Source organism: Stegodyphus dumicola, chromosome X1 (assembly GCF_044657685.1).
Source record: "Stegodyphus dumicola isolate Sdum_Otavi_A_Nest chromosome X1, ASM4465768v1".
Taxonomy (NCBI): domain Eukaryota; kingdom Metazoa; phylum Arthropoda; class Arachnida; order Araneae; family Eresidae; genus Stegodyphus; species Stegodyphus dumicola.
In genome coordinates, this window is record NC_140780.1 from 110538829 (window position 1) to 110559907 (window position 21079).

The 21079-nt window shown below is 36.1% G+C and overlaps 1 long non-coding RNA gene across 8 annotated transcripts in view; it reads left to right on the forward strand.

The window, feature by feature from the left end:
- LOC118197635 (uncharacterized) overlaps positions 1–21079 on the forward strand; it is a 108169-nt gene that overhangs the window by 79670 nt on the left and 7420 nt on the right. For 6 of the 8 annotated variants that reach the window (XR_015038366.1, XR_015038365.1, XR_015038364.1 and 3 more), the window contains one exon: positions 984–1392. The exons of 1 other annotated variant lie outside the window; for it this stretch is intronic. This is a non-coding gene — a long non-coding RNA (uncharacterized LOC118197635). Of the gene's footprint in view, positions 1–983; positions 1393–21079 lie in introns of those variants that run through there. One more of the 8 variants, XR_004759630.2, reaches the window with a different exon arrangement.

Consider the following 21079-nt stretch of genomic DNA (forward strand, 5'->3'; position numbering starts at 1 on the left):
ATTAAAGGGCATAAAACTAATAAATTTATTTAAAGTATTTGATGACTTGATTAAAAAATTAAAATTTTCACTATTACCAACTATGAAACTAATACATTTCTTTAAAGTACTTTTTACTTAAACAATAAATTAAGACTTTCATTTTTTAGCTGAAATATATTTTTAAGATATTAAAAATTCAGAAGTAAAAGTAGTTTGAGAAATTTTTGATACTATGTCTTAAAAAGGGCATGTTATATATAAATGTTTCTATGTGTACAGAAAGGATAATCATTTATTCTTCTGTCAGGTATAGTTTGAATTAAAAAAGAGATATAAACCAGGTTAAGATACTTAAGAAAACACTGGTTTAACCAAAAATTGTAACTTAATGATTATACAACAAATTTTTAAAAAATGAAAGAAATTATACTAATACATTAAGAACATCTTTAGTGCACTCTTTCCAAAACTTTTGGAACGTTGTGCTTGTACCTTTACAATACAATACAGTTATTATTAAATTGGACTTGGCAGTTGCTGCCATTTTTCAAAGGATAATACATTTTAATTCCATACAACCTCTCTTATCTTATTCTCAGAGTACTATTATTTAATAAATTATGAGATCATTATCTTTCACTTGTAATCAATCTGTAATTGCTTAATTATTGCAAAAAATGAATATTTTAAAAATTTAATTTTTAAAATCTTTTATCCATGTTTGTAATTGCTAAAATTCAAAATATATTTAGTTTATAACATATTCAACTGATAAGAGCAATTTCTGATGTATTATAATTTGTAACTGGTTTCAATCGTTATATATTATGTACATGTCTAAGAAATCATTTGGTTTAATTAATTTGTCATAAATCCAGTTATTAGTGTTATGAATAACCTCCTTCATCATAGTAATTAATAAAGGATATTCTAATACTGTTATATTTTAGAAACTTATTACCAATGCATTTGAATTCACGATGTCTTTAATATTTATATAGGTGTTTTGCTTGAGATATCGAAGCAGAAGATGCCTTTCATTTTATGGATTTTTATGGGACTATATAAAAACCAGATGTTTTCTTTAAAAAGACGATATTGATTTATGAACAACTGAACAGTAGCCATTAAAGTATTTCATAAAGAAAAATTTATGAAAATCAATTTGAGCTTATTTGGTATGAAGTTTTATCATTAAAGTATCAGTTGTTATCTCTACTTTTGTGTTATTATTGCTATCAAATGACACAGAAGTACTTTAACTGCATGCATACATAGTACATGCATTAAAATGGTATTTCATTGTTTCATTGTATGAAAATGTTGCACAAAGGTTTAATGACGAAAAAAAATTTAAATGATAAAAAATGAAGTTTCATTTATTTTTCATTGAAATAAAATATATTTGCTATCTGATTGAAACTGTGTTGCTTTTAAAAATGGAACATTGTTACCCTTTATGTTTTTAGCATTGATGTTTTTAAAAAGAATTTTTATTATTGGATGTAATATTGCTTATTAGCTACGCCACCAGTCTTCGTCTGGCTTTTAAATGTACCGGAAAAATGCCTAAAGGGAACACCAAGCATTAAATTTAAAAACTTTATCCAAAAAAAAAAAAAGACACAAATTTTAATAAAAATATATTACATATAAATAATTACAATGAAATAAGCAATATCCCTTAATAGAAATATTAATTATCCTAATAAACAAATTAACCAACTTCCCGTTGTCTTTTGTCCACAAATGGCCAGTATCCAAGAGAAAAATTAAATTTTAAAACTGTACAGAATTGTCACCTCATTTTTCCGAGTGGCAACAGGGCTGATATCAGCAACAATGGCTGCTTGCCATTGTTGCTGATAAAATGAGAGAAAATGATCGATTTGATGCGATTTCATCAAAAACATAAAATTAAAAAATATTTTTTTTTAACTCATTCGAATTTTGGAAAAAAAAAAGAAAAAACGCTTGGGGATGCACTGGCTCTTGTCTAGATGTGCTCCCCTATGTACTAAATTTCGTAGCCCTGGGTGTATAGGTAACGCGGGGCAGCACACGAACAAAAGACACACACACAGACTCTTCCTTTTATGTACATAGAATGAACGTTTGCTGTTTCATTTTGTGTTTCACAAATGAACTCACAACACTCATTATACTATTACGGGTTTTGTCTGAACACTAAAGATAATTCTTAGTTTGTAAAATATGAATGCAAGACATTTTATTAGGGAATTTTCATATGTATTTCGAATGATAGCTGGTTTACGGAAGATCTGAAACATTGGACTATTCTAAATTTTGCGATAATCTTTAATGTCACTATTCTTAGTGGAAAGGAAATTTCATCTATATGTAAAATGTGTAGGAAAGTACCTAAAAAGGGAAAAAAAAAAACTCATAAATGAAAAACCCTTTTCACCTGTTAGTTAACCCTTTCCGCACGCTACCTTTTTAAAGTCGGAGTTCTGATAAAAAAAATAAATAAAATAAAATAAATAAAAAAAAAAGTAGGCAGTCTAATTAGGCCTAGAGGAGTAGTACACGAGTAAAATTTTGGGAAGATAGCACTTATCGTTTATTTCTGTGGATGTGCCCGAAGAGGGCCCACTGATTGAATACAGCATCGAAAAGAGTGCTGAAACGAGCATTGTTGTCAATGAACTGACCGATGAGAGGCGGAGAAACAAAGATTACCAACTCTCAGTTGTCCTAGATTATCAGTGCGCCCGGTCTGGGCACTCCTAGGGTTCGCCATTTGATTTTAGGCAAGATTTTAAGGTAAAAATTTAAAACTAATATAGAATAAGGCCATTAGCATACAGCCAAAAAAATAACATAGAAATTTCTTTTCAAACAATTCCTTTTTTACCCTAAAAAAATTCTGGAAGATTTCTTTGAAAAATGAGGGTCTTAAAAAATTAAACATGGCTAAAATATATGGACTAATTTGTCTTGAGCTGCCATCTACTATAAATAAAGAAGGTTCAGAGTAACCTATAGTAACCTATAAATCCTTTTTCATTCAATTTTTCTGTGCGTACAGAAGGAAATTATTAGGTGTGTCCAGACCGGACACACTGTGCAGCAAAGGGCTAATACTGTCATTTATTTAGTCATATGTGAAAATAAGTTTCAAAAATTGCGATTATTTGGAGTATTTTAATTTATTAAGTGAAATTAGAATATTAACCAAATTCTTGTAAATCCTGAAAAGGATAAAAATTAACAGTTCGTTTAATATTCCTATGGCATTAGATAATTAAAATAATAAATGCCGTAAACAACCCAAAATGTGGGGAAAGTTGAGGAGAGGATACTAAGGTGGGACGATAAATCACTGGATTGTCAACAGAATTTAGATTTTAAACACAACGGAAGCTCCATTTTTGTCTTAGGTCTTATTAGTCGCATACAATTAGGTATCAGACCTTATCAGGGTCAATGTTCCTTCTTACCTTCTTCGGGAACATACAAGGACCTGACTCGGAACAGAGAGCTTACTAAAGCTATGTTCACTAATTGTGGTAAGTAGACAGGATACAGACGAAGGGTATACAAAACCCTTTATTTTTCTCTATATACAATAACTTCCGTACTTCGGAATACACTGACCCGCTACTTGGGGTCTAACGTAAAAGTATAAAAATAAAACTAAACTCTAATTTAACTTTAGAATAATAAACGTGGAAGATTGGCCTTATATTAACAGGAAGCGTATGTAGTACAGAGAACTGTGAACACTACAATACGTTTAAAATTTATCAAGAGGATTAAAACCTCTGGCCTGGAAGGCAAACAGCAACTAAGTAACTTCTAAGGTAAGCGGCCTGCTTTGACTCACTGCTTCCTCTCTCTCGCTTGGCCAACGGCCGAGCGGTAAAGTCGCTGAACACTGGTAGTTCGGTCCGAGGTTCGAATCCCGCGAACGGGCTGGCTGCATGGGTGTTTTCGTGGTTTTCCCCATGTGTTTCCCTTAGAAAGCCAGTTTCCCTTAGAAAGTCCTCCACGAAGGCATCCCTCCTCTTAGGCAGATAGCCCTAGTGTGCTTTGCCATAATTAAATACACCACACACACACCTCTCTCGCTTGGCAAAAGGCCACAACTTAAATACTTGGCGTTCGCCAGACAAACTTTGCATAAAAACCTTAACGCTTATAATTCTGGCCGGAAGTAGAAAATAAGAAGTGATAGTAAAGATTTAAAATAAAATAAACGTTAGTAAAACTTAAGATCCTTACATACTTCCCGCCAGAGTTAATTAGTTTGAAACTGAGGTCTAAAACGACCTTGTTGAAAACTTTTAGCTCTAGAATCTAACGCGAGGCCAATCTTTTACAAACATACTTCGCTAGAAACTAGAAATTTAAAAGAAAGAAATTTTTTTTTTTTTTTTTTTTTTTTTTTTACAATAGCAGCTTTCACGATATACAACAATTTTTTTTCATCTGTACTGCATCTAAACAGGAGCTTTTATTCAATTCTGGTTCCTTCCAGAGATCTGGAAGGAAAACTAGTTTAATGAAATGTTACACAATGAAATGGCATGTAACATATACAATTATACTTCTCTTAACATTCTTATTTCATTCATGACTATTTTAATTATCTCTCCCCGTGCTCTCTGACATGTGTTGTAAAAGAACACCAAACACGAATGTGTTTCTGTCTACGTGTTCCACACTTCCTCCTACAATCAAAACACTAACGTGTTAAAATTCAACATAACAAGACCTCTTAACACACCCTAATTTCAACTCTAAACCCTGAGGTACTATTCTGAAAGTGTCTAACTCTAAAGTGTAGCGTCAGAGAGCCTAACTACATCATTCAACCTTTAACACATATTCGCCATGCTTTAGTCTTTTTACAGTCACACGAATAAAAAATTTTAACATTCACTTTTACCATATCACGGTATTTCTTAACATTTAAAATAACAGTTCACATTGTATATAAGAACATATCAACATGCCGTTAATTTTACACATTTGAAAACATACATTAGTAGTACATTGTTAACTTGTATTCTTTTCAAAGCAAGTGCCAATTCTTTCTATATTGAAATACTACATTTCAAAAAGTCTTTCAGACTAAAACTTCTCTCTTGCTAGAATGTTTTAAATAAAATTTATACAATAACTTTTTTCAATATTTAAGTCTTTACACAACGCTTTTATACATCAACTTTAGTTTTACGCGCGAGTAATTTAAAAACATAATACGAAAATCGGTAACAACTCATTTCTCGCCCTTTTGGCGATAAAGGTAGACCTCGCATGAGGTAAAAGTTCTTGAAATCTGCCACTTGCAGTAAGAATGAAAGATTAACTTAAGTTTGCAAAGTAACATAAAATTTTACTTATCTTTGTGATATTCGGACATCCTTTTCTGGGCCCAGTCTTTAAAGGTATTGCAGATAGTAGTTTGATTTATCCTCCTTCTTGTACGGGCTCGCCCTTCAGTGCCTTCCTCTGGAAGCTTCCTTTTTTCACCAGTTCGGTCACCCTTGAATACCTTCTTTTTCTCCTCTGCTTGTGGTCTTGGCCGTTTGATGGCAGCTGGTCTTGGCGGAACCAGGAAACTTCTGTCGTGTTCCTGCTTGGACCTCGTTGCTAGCCGTTCAAATTTTCCTTGTACTTTTTCCTCCGCCGCTGATGGCCCTTCCGCAGTTCGGCGACTTTTGCTGCGGAGAGTCCTGTCGGATGAGTAGATCTTCCGTTTTAGAGCCGGGTTATAGTTGCCGTCATTTCTCCTGGTTCTCTTCACATACGTCGTCCTTCTCCCTTCTTCAATGCCCACCAGCGGCCGAGCGGTAAAGTCGCTGAACACTGGTAGTTCGGTCCGAGGTTCGAATCCCGCGAACGGGCTGGCTGCATGGGCGTTTTCGTGGTTTTCCCCATGTGTAACGTGTATACGAGCCAGTTTCCCTTAGAAAGTCCTCCACGAAGGCATCCCTCCCCTAAGGCAGATAGCCCTCGAGGCTTTGCCATAATCACACACACCACACACACCACAACACTCTCCCTTCTTCATTCTGGGGGTGTTCGTGAACTCTCTTTTCTGGACGGTGGAACGGCTTCTTTTTCTTGCTACTTTCAATTTTTCCGCGGGGAAATTTTCTTTTCACTTGCTCCTGCCTGTTAATGGCTTGCCCTTTTACTTGTCGTTTTTCCACCTCTGGAGCTTGTGCCTGCGGTGTCTGCCGTGCCGGATCCTGCAAAAGATTTGAAAATATTTGCATTTTATTACGATCGAAGTAGGGCTTGATTTGATCAATGTTTGCGGAACAGGTTTCACCATTTCTGGCTTTTAACACTACTACAGCGTTAGTTATTTTTTCTATAACATATGGTCCTTCAAATCGTGGAAAAAATTTGGCAGTTTTATCTTCTGGTGCTGAAGAAAGTGAATGCTTAATTTTTAAAACTTCATCCCCTACTTTATAAGTTACTCCCCGTCGTTTCAAATCATAATAGAGCTTCTGTTTTCTTTGTGCTACTTCCGTATTCTTCTTTGCTTCCTTAATTAGTTTTTCTATATCACCCATTTTAAATTCTGGGGCTCTTTGTTGCACATAAAATAATTTATGTAACGGCGTTATAATCTTTCTGCCTAAAAATAACTCAGCAGGAGTTTTGCCCGTTGTATCATGTTTTGCGGTCCTAAGGGCGAAAGCAAATTCATTGACATAGTTATCCCAGCTTTTATGAAAATTTTTAACTTAACTACGGATAATTTTCACTATATTTCTATTGACCCGTTCCGCTATATTTGATTGCGGCCGATACGGGACCATTTTTAAATGACGTACGCCCAGTTTTTGGCACATGTCTTCAAATATATTACTTACAAATTGAGGACCATTATCCGATATAACTTTTAGGGGCGCCCCGTATTTTAAAATATATTTATTTAAAATAGAATCAGTAACTAATTTCGCGGAGGCTCGTTTTAAGGGAACAATTTCGGTCCATTTACTAAAATGATCAACCATAACAAGGAGATAGCGACTTTTATTTAACTGACTTTTTGGGAAAGGGCCCAATAAATCGATGCCAATTATTTCATTTGGAAATTCGGATTTAATACTATTTAGAAACCCGGCCGGGCGGAAATTAATATAATTAACTACTTGACATGTTGGGCAGGACTGGACATACGCCCTTGTTAACTTTTGCAGTTCAGGAAAGTAGACTACCTCGCGTACGCGTTGGATAGTTTTTCGAATACCAGCATGAGAAGCTAAAGGGCTGTCATGGAGCTCCTGCAGGATATTTAATCTAAGACTAGCTGGGATAACAGGTCGAAATTCGTTGTTGGAATTCGTAGTTTTTGTATAAAATAATAGACCATCTATTAGTTCGTAATGGGCCGCCCTATTTCTTATCGCCACAATATCTTGGTGGCTAAAATTTTCAGGATCCTTTAAATACTCATAAATGCTTCCAAACTCAGGATCCTTACCCAGTTCAGTTATTACAGTTTCTCGGGAATTTATTGTACATGCTGTGAGCATTGCCACCTTTACGGTATTCCCTTGTTCATCTATTTTAATTCTTGATAGGGCATCTGCTACGATATTTTCCTTTCCGGGGGTATTCTTGATTACCAGATTATATTCTTGCAGCTTGAGTGCCCATCTTATTAACCTTGGGGATAAATTTTTTCCTGAGTACAATCTAGTTACCGCCGCATGATCAGAGTACACTGTTATCGGCGCCTTTCCAAAATAGACTCGGAACTTTTGCACTGCTAACAGAACTGCAAGTGCCTCTCTCTCGGTCGCGGAATAGTTTCTTTGTGTTTGATTTAAAGTTCGGCTAAAAAATGCCACGGGCTGCTGATTTTGCGAAAGTACCGCTCCTACCGCATAATCCGAAGCATCCGCTGAAATTTCTAAATTCTCATCCTTTTCAGGAAATTTCAACACAGGGGCATGCGTTAATGCTTGTTTTAATTTTTCGAAAGCACTATTGGCTTCGGCCGTCCACGAGAATCTTGCCTTTTTCCTTTTTAATTTTAACAATGGTTCAGCAATAGCTGCAAAATTTTTTATAAAGGACCTATAATATGAACAAAGTCCTAGAAAAGAAGAGAGCTTCTTCGCCGTGGTTGGAGTCGGATACTTTTGTACAGCGATTATTTTTGATTCGTCTGTTTCTATTCCTTTCTGAGATATCTTGTAACCTAAATATTTTAATTCAGGGGCTGCAAATTTGCACTTTTCGACATTAACTTTTAGACCGGCCTCATTTAATAAAGAAAACACCTGTCTTAAATCCTGTACATGTTGGTCGAGATTATCACTAGTAATAATGATATCGTCTAAATAGATAAATGTGGACTTTCCAAGAACAGGTCTTAACACAATGTCCATGAATCGCTGAAATATTGCCGGGGCCCCTGAAAGGCCAAACGGCATACGCAAAAATGCATAAGTGCCAGACTTGGTTATAAAAGCAGTCTTAGGCACGTCCTCAGGCCTAACCCCTATTTGAAAATACCCAGTCGTTAAGTCTAAAGTCGTCATAAATTTGGTTGATTTTATGTTCCTTAGAATTTCTTCTATGATCGGTAACGGATATACCGGATATTTAGTTATGGAGTTTAATTTACGGTAATCAATAGCGAATCTCCATCTTTTTGGATGCGTCAAACGATAGTCATTATTTTTCTTACATAAAACCACCGGGTTAGCATAACTACTTGAGATGGGCGTTATGTTTTTTTTACGTAGCATATCGGTAATATGCCATTCTATAATTTTTTCCTTATTCTTATCATACCGGTATGGTTTTTGACGAACTGGCATTGCATCTCCGGTGTCAATACTATGGTTAGTAACCTGAGTAAATCCTGGAATATCACTAAATAACGAAGCAAATTCACTTACCACTTGACGGATTCTTCCTTGCTCGTCATTAGAGAGGTGGTCAAGTTTTAACATCGGCGGTTCAGCGTTTTCTGTACGAACTGGTTTCATTGTCAGCTTAAGGGACGCTTCATTAAAATCCAGCGTAGCTTGTGCTTCTGAAAGAAAATCTATTCCTAAAATTATATGTGCTTGCAGATTCTTTACTATAAAAAACATCACCTTTACTTGTTCGTCCTTGATACGGATATACAACGGTACTTTACCTACGCACTTACATTTTTCTCCTTGCGCCGCTAACACTGTCGTATTATCCGAATTATATATGCGGTATTTGCAAAAATACTTCCTAAAAAAATCTTCTGCCACACAGGAACACTGCGCGCCTGTATCCAGGAGTGCGGTGGCTGGGATATTATTCACCAAGACTTCAATCTTCGGAAGAGTCAGATTTTTCACCATTACTGTCTTTAACTTGTAGGAAGAGGGGTTTTCTTGGCCTTCGGATTTCCGCACCCTCCCGTCAGCAGAAATCCGTTTTAGTTTAAATTATTTTTCCTTTCCGTGCTTTCCTTCTTTTTCCACTGGCCTTGAGACTTTTTTCCTGGGTTGCTATTGAACTGTCGACGTTCGCCGGCTGTTTTTGAATGCTCGGGTTTCCTTGCCCACTGATTCGCTTTTTCTCCGTAGCCGTGCGCTTGAGTTTGCTGTAGTCTTGGCGTACCAAATTGGTTTCGCTGTTGATATTGGCGTCTTCCTTCAATGTCCGCCGTTCTTCTACTTTCAAACTGGATTGCTAGCTCAAATAACTTTTCCAGTGTAGTCGGATTTCTCAATTCAATAAAGTCTTGCACTTGGGGCAGTAACCTCGGCAAAATCACTTGAATTATTTCAGGATCCCGACGGTTTCCATACAAGAGTTTGAAAACGTGAATTTTTCTTAAAATAAAGCTCGAGAGGTTTTCGATTCTTTGTTGATATATACTGAAAAGTTCCGTTTCTAATTTCGCACGATCCCTTACAACAGGGAAGGCTTTTAGTAGGGCAGTCTTGAAATTCTCGTAAGTATAGGTGGGACTTCCTGCTTGACCCAAGAGACTTCTGCCTATACATTTGAACCAGTTAAGCGCTTGGCCCCTCAAAGCGCTGGTAGCTAAGGTAACTTTTTGAAACTCGTGCACGGGGTAGAGCATGAAGTGGTCATCCAATTTTTCCAAAAAACTGGTTACCGGTGAGTTTCCATTAAATGTTGCTTCTGGTTTCATCGAAGCGCGCATGGTCTGGACGATGTAACCAAATCCTTCCAGGGCGGCAGCTGGCATTTCTGGATTCTGAGCCGTTTCTGCAGGCAGCACAGGTTCTTCTTGAAACTCGGCCATGGTTATTCTTCTTCGTTGGGCGCCACTATCAGGTTCAATGTTCCTTCTTACCTTCTTCGGGAACATACAAGGACCTGACTCGGAACAGAGAGCTTACTAAAGCTATGTTCACTAATTGTGGTAAGTAGACAGGATACAGACGAAGGGTATACAAAACCCTTTATTTTTCTCTATATACAATAACTTCCGTACTTCGGAATACACTGACCCGCTACTTGGGGTCTAACGTAAAAGTATAAAAATAAAACTAAACTCTAATTTAACTTTAGAATAATAAACGTGGAAGATTGGCCTTATATTAACAGGAAGCGTATGTAGTACAGAGAACTGTGAACACTACAATACGTTTAAAATTTATCAAGAGGATTAAAACCTCTGGCCTGGAAGGCAAACAGCAACTAAGTAACTTCTAAGGTAAGCGGCCTGCTTTGACTCACTGCTTCCTCTCTCTCGCTTGGCAAAAGGCCACAACTTAAATACTTGGCGTTAGCCAGACAAACTTTGCATAAAAACCTTAACGCTTATAATTCTGGCCGGAAGTAGAAAATAAGAAGTGATAGTAAAGATTTAAAATAAAAATAAACGTTAGTAAAACTTAAGATCCTTACAACCTAAGGATAAAAAAAATAATAATAATATTAGTGATCGTCTTTCCGGTCATCCAGAAAATCTGTCCCATACAACAAAAAGCATAAATCATTTGAAACTTATGCATCATGTCATCAAATGTAAACATGAAACCAAAAAATTGTTTCACAGTTATGATGTTGAATCATTTTAAACGGAAAAATATTATGGCAGAAAACAAATTGGCAAACGGGAAAAAATTAATAATTAAAGCGCAGAAATTTCCCAGCAAAAAGTAAACAAACTAAGAAAAATGCGTGGACATGTCAAAGACGTTTTAGATTTATTGCCCCTTTATCAGAGGAAGAAGGGGAAGAAAAAGGAAAACAACGAAGCACAAAAGATATCGGAATTCTCGATGGAGAGGGGGTGGAAAGTCAAAACCTATTTGTCTCCCGTAATGTTAAAAGCGCATTTTTCGCTTCTTTGGCGAAGAAGATAGAAGGAAACTTCTGTAGGTCAGCTTCAAACTGACAGCCAAGAAGAATGAGCCTCGTTTCAAAAACCAATTTTTAATCTTCGCACAAGGTGCCTTCTTGATGTAAATAGATACTCCGCCTCAAATTATGCGCTATTTATTTCCTCGCTCCTCGACATCCAGCTTGGTGAAAAATAAGCTTCGTTCCAAAGTGAGACTTTTCACAGTGGTTTTTCTCCTTTCCTTTCTCATCCACTGGTTTTATTAACTTCAGTGAATAAAGAACTTATTAACTATGCTTACTTCTTCTTATTCTTTTTTTTTTTTTTTTTTTTTTTTTTTTTAAACAAAAAGACTAAAATCGAGATGTGTTGTGTTCGTTGGGTTCAATGTATAACAAAAGAGGATTAACCTCAGATATCTGTTTTAATGAATTTTCTGAAGTTAAAGTTTTATATGAGAAACTGAGATTTCCGTCTTGATTTGCCAAGATTAAATCTCACAACTTTGATTATGCTTACTACAGCGCTTTTCGAATTAAAAATCATCAGATAATTAAATTGATCTATAATTTGTCTATTTCCATTAAAAAATTTAATTTAAAAAGAAATGATAAGAAAATTTGAAAGAATTCGGATTTTAACATCACAGCAATGGATTTGTTAAGATTTTTTATGCTCTCTTTGAGCTCGCAGTTTATCTGTCTGCTCTTGGACTCACTCCTGCTGCGACAACTTTTATTTCCTTTCTAACATTTTTTTTTTTTTTTTTTAAATTAAACATCACTTTCTTCGCAATTACGCCACATGAAATTCAGCAGCAAAATCACAATATTTTTTTAAAAGCATTCCTACAGTGTTAATTGTTACCATACAATTTTTAATTCAGAAGGGCTATTATTCACGAACCTCTCTTTTGCACTGAATAACTTTTATTAACGTTTCACTTTTCAAGTAACTAAGCGCTGGTGCAGCCAGCCTTAAAATAGTTACAGTAAAAAAGAGAAGAAAAATCTGGCATAACCAGCACATGACCTTCCGAAAATTCCATGTTCCATAAAAACTCAAAAATAAATAATTAATTAATTGTTTTAATCCGAAAATTCCATGTTCCATAAAAACTCAAATATAAATAATTAATTAATTGTTTTAACTTATTTACTCTTTGAAAAGTACAAAACTGAAACCAATGGAACTGTAAATGTATCATAAATGTCCTTTAAAACGTAGAAAAATACTTTATGATAATTTTCATTATATTTATATTTATATCACTAGAATTTCTACATACACTATACTTATATTACAAGAAGCAAGAAATTGTAGTCATTTTAAAGTGTATTATATTAAGATGTAATTAATACATATGCTGGATAGATAGATAGATAGATAGGTTATTTAATTACGACAAAGCTTCGAGGGCTATCTGCCTAAGGGGAGGGATGCCTTCGTGGAGACCTTTCTAAGGGACACTGGCTCGTATACACTATACATAACCCCATGTAACTATAGTTACATGGGGAAAACCACGAAAACACCCATACAGCCATTCGCGGGATTCGAACCTCGGACCGAACTACCAGTGTTCAGCGACTTTACCGCTCGGCCGCTGGTGGGTCCCATATGTTGGAAGTGGACAAAAAGAAGCATAGTTACATTAAAAAATAACAGGACCGTCAGAAAATTTACGCTATCAAGGGAGGTCTTCTAACCTTCAATCTTAATTTTTCTGAAAAAAAATATACACGAATTTACTCATCTATAAATACATAATCATAAATCACTGCTAATATTCTATACATAAACGGTTAGAATATTGTAAAAAATAACGAAATTTAACGATACAGCGCTATATGGTGACAAATAAAATTTCTAAAAACTCAGTTTTCAAAATTTAGACAGTCACCAATGTAATCAATTCTATCGTAAAAAATAACTAAATTTAACGATACAGCGCTATATGGTGACAAATAAAATTTCTAAAAACTCAGTTTTCAAAATTTAGACAGTCACCAATGTAATTAATTCTTGCAACAAAACAGACATATGTCCTCATATGCTTTGGCGTAATCAAATAAACCAAATCAAAACTTTCAACAAAACTACAAAGTAGTGAATGAAGTACAAGAAAAAAAGAAACAAACATAAACAAGCGAAAGAGATATATTTTGGCTGTGAAAGGCACAGTAACTTAAAATGCAAAGTTAAATATAATTGAAGAAAATTTTATGTTTGAAAAATCAAGTCAGAATACAAGAAATTCTGGAAATCGCTTTAGTGCGGAAGGATGTCTAATAGTATTACATTACAACACAGCATCGCCTACTGTAGAAAGAGAACATACTCACTTAGCCACTGGATTCAGTTGGCAACATGCCAGAACATGTAGTAGTGCATTGTTAGCAATTAGAGTTAATAAAGTTGCTTATGTTTCTTCATACAGTACACACATTTAGTTTAGCATAGTAGAACATATTGCTACAAATTATATATATATATATAATGTTGAATGATCTAAAATTCACTTAGTTATTTTAGTAAAATTGTAGTTCTCTTGTAATATGTAACACGCAAGGGCTCAAGAGCGTGAAGTTCGACCGGAGAAATAAGTTACAGGGGCAAGTCTATTAAGCACTGAGGTAAATTAGCGAGATAGCGCCAAGCTAAATTCCTGCTCCGCACAGATCATGCATCGTTGACCTGGCTTTTAAATGTTCCCAATCTCGAAAGCCAAAGAGCCAGATGGATACAAAGATTAAAGGAAAATGACATCACAATCCGTCAGAAGTACCTGCCCAGAAAGCTGCCGATAATGTTCCAGGGTCGAAGCGAAATACGAGCTGGTTAATCCGGTCACACATCAACTTCAACATTGGCTGATAAAGATCCGTGGAATAACGAAGAACTCAGGAAAGATCAGTTGGAAGAAGACGACATCAAATTCATAATTGACTTAATAAAGATTTCAAATGGAAAACATACCTGGTAGGACATTTCGATTTACAGCACTACAACAAAACAATATTGGGCTCTTTGGGGAAAACTCCATATTCGAAACCACGTCTTATACCAGAATTTCTAATTAGATGATGGAAAGGCATTCTGATGGCAACTGATACCTCCATGATCCTGGATCCCGGACGTCCTTAAAGAACAACACATCAGTCCGACAGGAGGCTACTTGAGAATAACGAAGATTTTGCATAGAGTTCGAGAGCGCTTTTGTTGGAGTAATATAAGGGATTATGAATGTGACGATCTTCCGTTACATACGCGGAACGAAAAACACCGAAGAAACGCAGCCGTGGGAAGCTGCAACGTGACAATGTAGCAGCGCGTTTTGAGCACAACGCCTTTGATGTCCTGGGGCTTCTGCCACGAACTCCTGGTTGGAACAAATACATCCTCTTTTGTCACTGATTACTTTACAAAGTAGCCTGAAGCGTATTGTATCCCTGATCAAAAGACTGTCAAGTGTAGCAGAGATAATGATACAACATTGGATTTCCAGGTTCGGAGTGCGTCTTTAGTTACATTCCGATCAAGGAAGAAGTTTTACCTTGGCTATAAAGAATTATGTAAACTACTCGGCATGGGCAAAACCCAAACGACACCTTTACATCCATAGTCGCCGCCCAGACGGTATGGCGGTTAAGGCAACCTACTGCGGTACCTAAGCGCCCGGGTTCGAATCCCGGAGAAGGCATGGACGTTTGTAAATGTATAGTGTCTGCGCGGCAGGGGACACTCTAAACATATTGCGAGTTGAAAGTCCTCTTATGTGGTTTGGTGGTAGGGGAGAGGAGTGGGAAACCCTCGGACCACACTCCTGGGGGTGCTGTCCTTCAAAATTGGCGTTGAAGTAGAAGTCCAACCTCCTTGACGCTGTGGCAACCATTCTTCTATGAATTACTACATGGAAAAGATAACAACATCCAGTGTCAGACGGCATGGCAGAGAGGTTTAATCGAACATTCCTTAATAACCTCTCACTGATGGTTTTCAGAAACCAACAGGACTGGGACCAGAAGTTACCTCTTTTCTTACTGGCCTATCACACTACTGTCCACAAGACTACAGTCTGTTCCCCATACCAGATATTCTTCCGTTGTGATCTTCGTCTGCCTTGAGATTTTATTTGGTTGGCCTCCGGATGCGCCTTCATCGTCTGAGGAGTACATTCGAGATCTCCAGGCACGGTTTGAAGTGATGCACAGTTATGCACGACAGCGAGTCAACCTGGCAACGGAGAAGATGAAGACCCGATACGACAAGAGACGTCGACCTGCAATTGAATGTTCTGCAACAGCTCCAGTGCTTCACATTTGAAGTCAATTATCATTCCTTGCATGGAATTTTGTTGTGCAGTCCTCTTGGTAGTGCTTCACATTTGAAGTCAATTAATATTCCTTTCATGGAATTTTGTAGTGCAGTCCTCTTGGTAAAACTAATGAAAAGAATATTAGAGGCCGCTCAACTACCTATAGACAAAGTGTATTATTTCACTGATTCTTCAATAGTGTTAACATAGATTAAGAAGAAGCCTATCAACTAAAAACATTTGTTACTAAGAAAGTGTCTTTTCGCCGTATGACTGCTATTCATCAGTGGTACCCTGTTAGCCCTCAGAATAATCCAGATGATTTGATATCCCGTGGAGCGGAATTTATGGATCTTCTTCATAATGATTTATGTTGGTATGGACCAACGTTCTTAACTAAAGAAGAACTGAACCCTTGTCAGTTAATTTTATCTGATATGGCTAATGTGGAATACGTTAAGAACAATCTAAGTGCAAACTAAAATTCCCTTGTTTCAGATCATATTCTTAATATTAATAATAACTGTGTTCGTATTATACGTGTATTACGTTTTGTTTGCAGATTTATAGACTATTATAAAGAGAAAAAATTAATAAATTCTCTGACTATTAAGGAATAGGATGACGCTAAGAAAATCATCATATAAGATATATACAATCATACAACTTTGACAAGGATATTAACTCCTTGAAAAATAAAAATTGTTTTTCTTTGAAAAATAAGTTACACTTTTTATGCCCATTTTTAGAAAAGGGCTTCTTCGAAAATGAGGCAGACTTACAAATAACAAATCTAAATTACAATAAAAATTTTCCTTATATAAGGCCAAAACATCATGCATTCACGAGATTAAATTTTGAGTATTTTTATATTAAACATTTGCATCTTGGTAAACAAGCTTTATTGCATCAGATTAGGTGTAAACTTTGGATTCAAATATAGTCAAGATTTTAATTTCCTTTCACCCAGATTAATTATTTGACGAAACATATGTGAATTCATTTTCAGATGTATTATCTAATTCATTGTCAGGATTGATGAGTCAAGGATTTTGTCTATTACTTCGTAATCCGTAGTGTTTCTTACTTAGAATTTCATGTTCTAAATCTCAGAAATCAGGTTTCCAGTTAAATAACTTCTTATGTAATGTCTGTTAATTTTAAAGTCCTGGCTGTATAGTTTGAAGCAATATCCAAACCACATGATATGTATTTATACCTCTAAATAAAACACAGTTTAGGATTAAAAATTTAATTTAATGTTTCCTAAAGGCCGAAACTTTGAGAAGCAGTTTGACAGCAAGTAAAAAGGAAAAAGATATTCGTATCTTTCAGAAGAATAAATAGTTAAAAATAGTGACAGTGTTTTGCATTTGATAAAAAGGTATATGTGTATAATTTAATATAAAGAAATCATAAAGAATTTGTGTATTTAGACTTACTTTTATTAAGATTGTGATTTAATTATAAAAACTTTGATTCAAAGGATAGACTGCAATGTTTCGCAAGGTGAAACTTCTTGAAAATATTTTCTTGATTCAAGGCTATGTAAAAGATGAAAAAAATCCTTTGGAAACTAAAAACGTTTTGTTGTTTACATTACCGGTATTTAACCGTTGAAGACAGATACTTCAATAGCTTTCTTTCTAAACGATTTCTGTTATCATCAACAGATCTCTTCCACTGCTTCAGGTAGAAATAAACGTGCACACTGCTAAGCAAATATCCCTGCAAATCGCTGTCGACAATTAAAACAAAAGGCTGTATACTTCCAAGACCATCCTATTTAACTATTGTATTAAGTCCATTTGGTAATGATGATGTTAATTATGAATTATGGTTTTAATAGATTCAACTCCATTTCAATAAATAATTAAAAGAAGTGTTTTAAAAAATTATTTGCATATATAGAAATTATTCCACGCAGAAATAAACACGTGCAAAATTATTGGGTATCAATGTAATATGATGGGAAGCGGGAAATGAACTGTGTTGTGCATCTAGAGCCATCCTGCTTAATTGATGCAAACCCTTCACTTTTCAGTAATAACATTAATCGCTAAACAGCATTTTAATGAATACTGCTCATATTTTCTCTACATAGCTAAAAGGAATTTAATTATAAGCCCGGTGTACGTGGTTAAATATATAATATCACTATAAGTGCAAACAGCATGCAGAAGTAGCCAGAGCAGAAAACAGCAGAATCGATTAGAAGTTTCTCTGGAAAACCGACTTAAGGCGCAAGACCAGGTGGTGCCCTCTAGTGAGCAACTGATGCAAGCGTATTAGGGTAAGGGTATACGGTACATGCGTGTAAGGGGGATACATGCGTAATAGGAGTACTCTTTTTTCTAATGCACATTTGTTTGTTATTTTATACATTTATTATTTGCGTTATGTGCATTTGGTTTATTATTTACTATCGGTTTTGCATTATCCAATTCGCTCTTTTGCATTTTTTAAAAATATTTTACGTTTTTGTTTCAGCAAAAGCTGGGTATTTTAAAGTTTAATTACCGTATGTTCACGAATACCACGCGCAGGATTTTTTGATAATTTTAATCCGAAAAATAAAGATGCGTGGCTTACGGAAAACAAAGCAATAAACGCCAGGTAAACGCAAGTTTTTCGGCATAAATTATTTCTTTTTGAAGCTACGGTATCCCCAGGAAGTATAACTTTATATGATGCCATTGTACCCTCTCAAATAACAAATCCTGAACAGGAATATTTAGAGGATATACCGGTAATTCACCAAACTGTTATTCTCTGAATTATTTTTGCCGAAACTTGGCTTCTTACTCATAACATTGGCAGCAGCACTGGAGCTCAGCTGATAAGGAAGAAGAGAATACTCTGCAGTTCGGAAATCATCAGTGATGACAGCAGCTCAGAAGGTGAGGAAGATTGACAATCTACAGTGTGTTTACAGACTGAAAAAGGGGGAAGAAGTGCCATAGCGTGGTATGTTATCTGCCTTTGTTAGATTACCGATAGATTGTAAAGGATCACTCGGGGTTATTAAATCCATCCATATTTAATGCAGTGATTTTTGCCGACTGAAGCTATTGTTTAAAGACTAAAATTTCATATAACATACTTAGCTGTTTTTTTATTTCTGATGTAGAATTAAATTCCGTGGTTGCTAAATACTTAGGCAGGACCTGCAAAAGCTGCAGGTGGTAGCTCAGATTTCATTTCCGGTAACCGTCGATCGGTGTCATATTTCTTTGTTTCTTTATGCACGTAATCCAGAAAAAAGATTTTTTCTGTAAATTAAGCTTTCAGTGGCTTTAATGAAAAGATTCGCACCATATTTGCGGACATTTTTTTCACTTTTCGTGCATCGAAAAAATCCGGTGCGCGTCTTATCCGGTGGAGCGTGGTATTCGTGAACATACGGTAGTTTGTGAGACTACTCAGTTCTGCGTAGACAACCATTGGATATTTGTAAATAATTCGAGTAGTCTGACTTCGTTATTTGAATAGGGTGCAGCACATAGGGCTATCTATCTAAATGATTTTAGTTTGACTGATTACGGCAAAGTACAGTATGGCTATCTAGCTAAGGAAAGGAATGTCTTCATGGAAGATTTTCTAAGGGAAACTGTCTCGTATACAAGTTACACATGGGTAAAACCACGAAAACGCCCATGCAGCCAGTCTCTTCACCTGGAATCGAATCCAGGTTGGAACTACCAACGCTCGATCACTTACAACTCGCCCGCTGGTGAACATCTACCTAAAGGAAGAGAAGTCCTCGTAAAACGCTTTCTAAGGGGAATTAACTCATATTCGCGTTACATAAGCGAAGAAATCTTGAAAACCATCAATGCAGCTACCCCTTTTTTTCCTGGATTCGAACCCAGGACGAACTGCCAGCATTCAGCAGTCCTTTAACGCTCGGCCACTGGTAATAGCTCAAGCAGTAACTGAGCTATCAGCTGTAAAAAGTAATGAGTGTTTGCTAAATTAGCACAATCTTTTAAAAAATCTGCCGAACTTTTTAATTTGTTTCCGAAACGTGGTTTTCTAGCTGTCTTGCCTTTCTTTTAGTGATAAAGGAATGGGGAAAATTGAAACAGTTGCTCGCCCGAAACGAATGGATGTGTGATAACAGCCTAAAAAGGCTTCGAAAAGTGTTTTCGAAGATGCTTTCCATCAGGTTGAGATAGTGATAGGCAAAGCCCTTCTGAGGAAGATTTAAAATGTATTCAGTAAGAAATGAGAACTATATTCTCCACCTCAGATTTTCTACCAAAGTCTTGCCAAAAGTACCATGGCAGTTGATAACGTAAACATTGAATCATACATATCTATTAGGACTTCGGTCCATCTTTTGTTATTACCCTCAGCGTCTATTCGTCACAGAAGAATCTGCACAAAATTTCGAATGGTTATATCTTGAATTTGGTGACCTTTCTTCTTCAGAACAAAGGTCGGGTAGTAACTTCAAATTTTAGAAAGCTCGTAATCGTCGAGCCAACGTTTCCTATTGGAGTTTCTCTAGGTTGAGGTCAGTCAATTTCTTCCATGTCCTTTCATGGAAAACGCAGTCACAGACCTTGATTTAAAAATGAGGGATAATCAATATAGCAAAAAGGATGGACACTTACTAAACTATTGAAAAGATCTAATAAACATGCAATAATCGGAAATGGCCAGATAAACCTAAAGCTACGTTCAGATGGTGGCATAAATGTCATAGAGGTTTAGTCATAAGGTATGAAACGCGGGAGTTGCGTTCACACCTGCAAGACAGGGTATAAGCAGTAGCTAATTAGAGAAGATAACTTTGCGTATGCGGGAGATGTGTCTACAGCTTTCCAGCTCTGTTCTCCAGTTCATGTTTTGCGCGTTCGCTCTGATTGGTTGACTCTTATATCATGGCGTAAAGTTGGAAACTTCGAACTTTATGCCAAAACCCCTAAACCAGTTGTGACGTAGCAAGGTCTGGTTACCTAGGAAGGAAGCTCGGCTTAAACCGGTTATTACAATTATACCCCCGTCTGAACGGAGTCTAAGAAGTATACAGTGTAAGCATCGTGGATGTGACTGGGTGTTAGTTCTTACAAGACATGACTCCACGTTATTAAAACAATCAACTTTATTAAAACAACTATTTCATAAAGCTAAAGTCGCTACTACAAAGTACTCGAACTTTACAGAACTGAAGGTAAAGCAATGTGTGGTGTCAGCTGGTGGCACGGTCCGCTATTGCGAAACAAAGTGACGTCAGCTGGCGGCGCGCGCAGCCGAACATAAGACAACAACAGCAACCAACGGTTTTAGCCCATCCCAAGAAAACCAAATCCACATCACACATGTGACTCCTATAAAGATATTAAAATTTCAGAATCTCTATGCCATCTATTGGCAGACTATAATATAGTTTTATGTTACTGTAATATGTAAGGTTAGTAATTTTATGTAGTTTGTCAGCAACCTGGCGTTTTTCTTTCGTGACC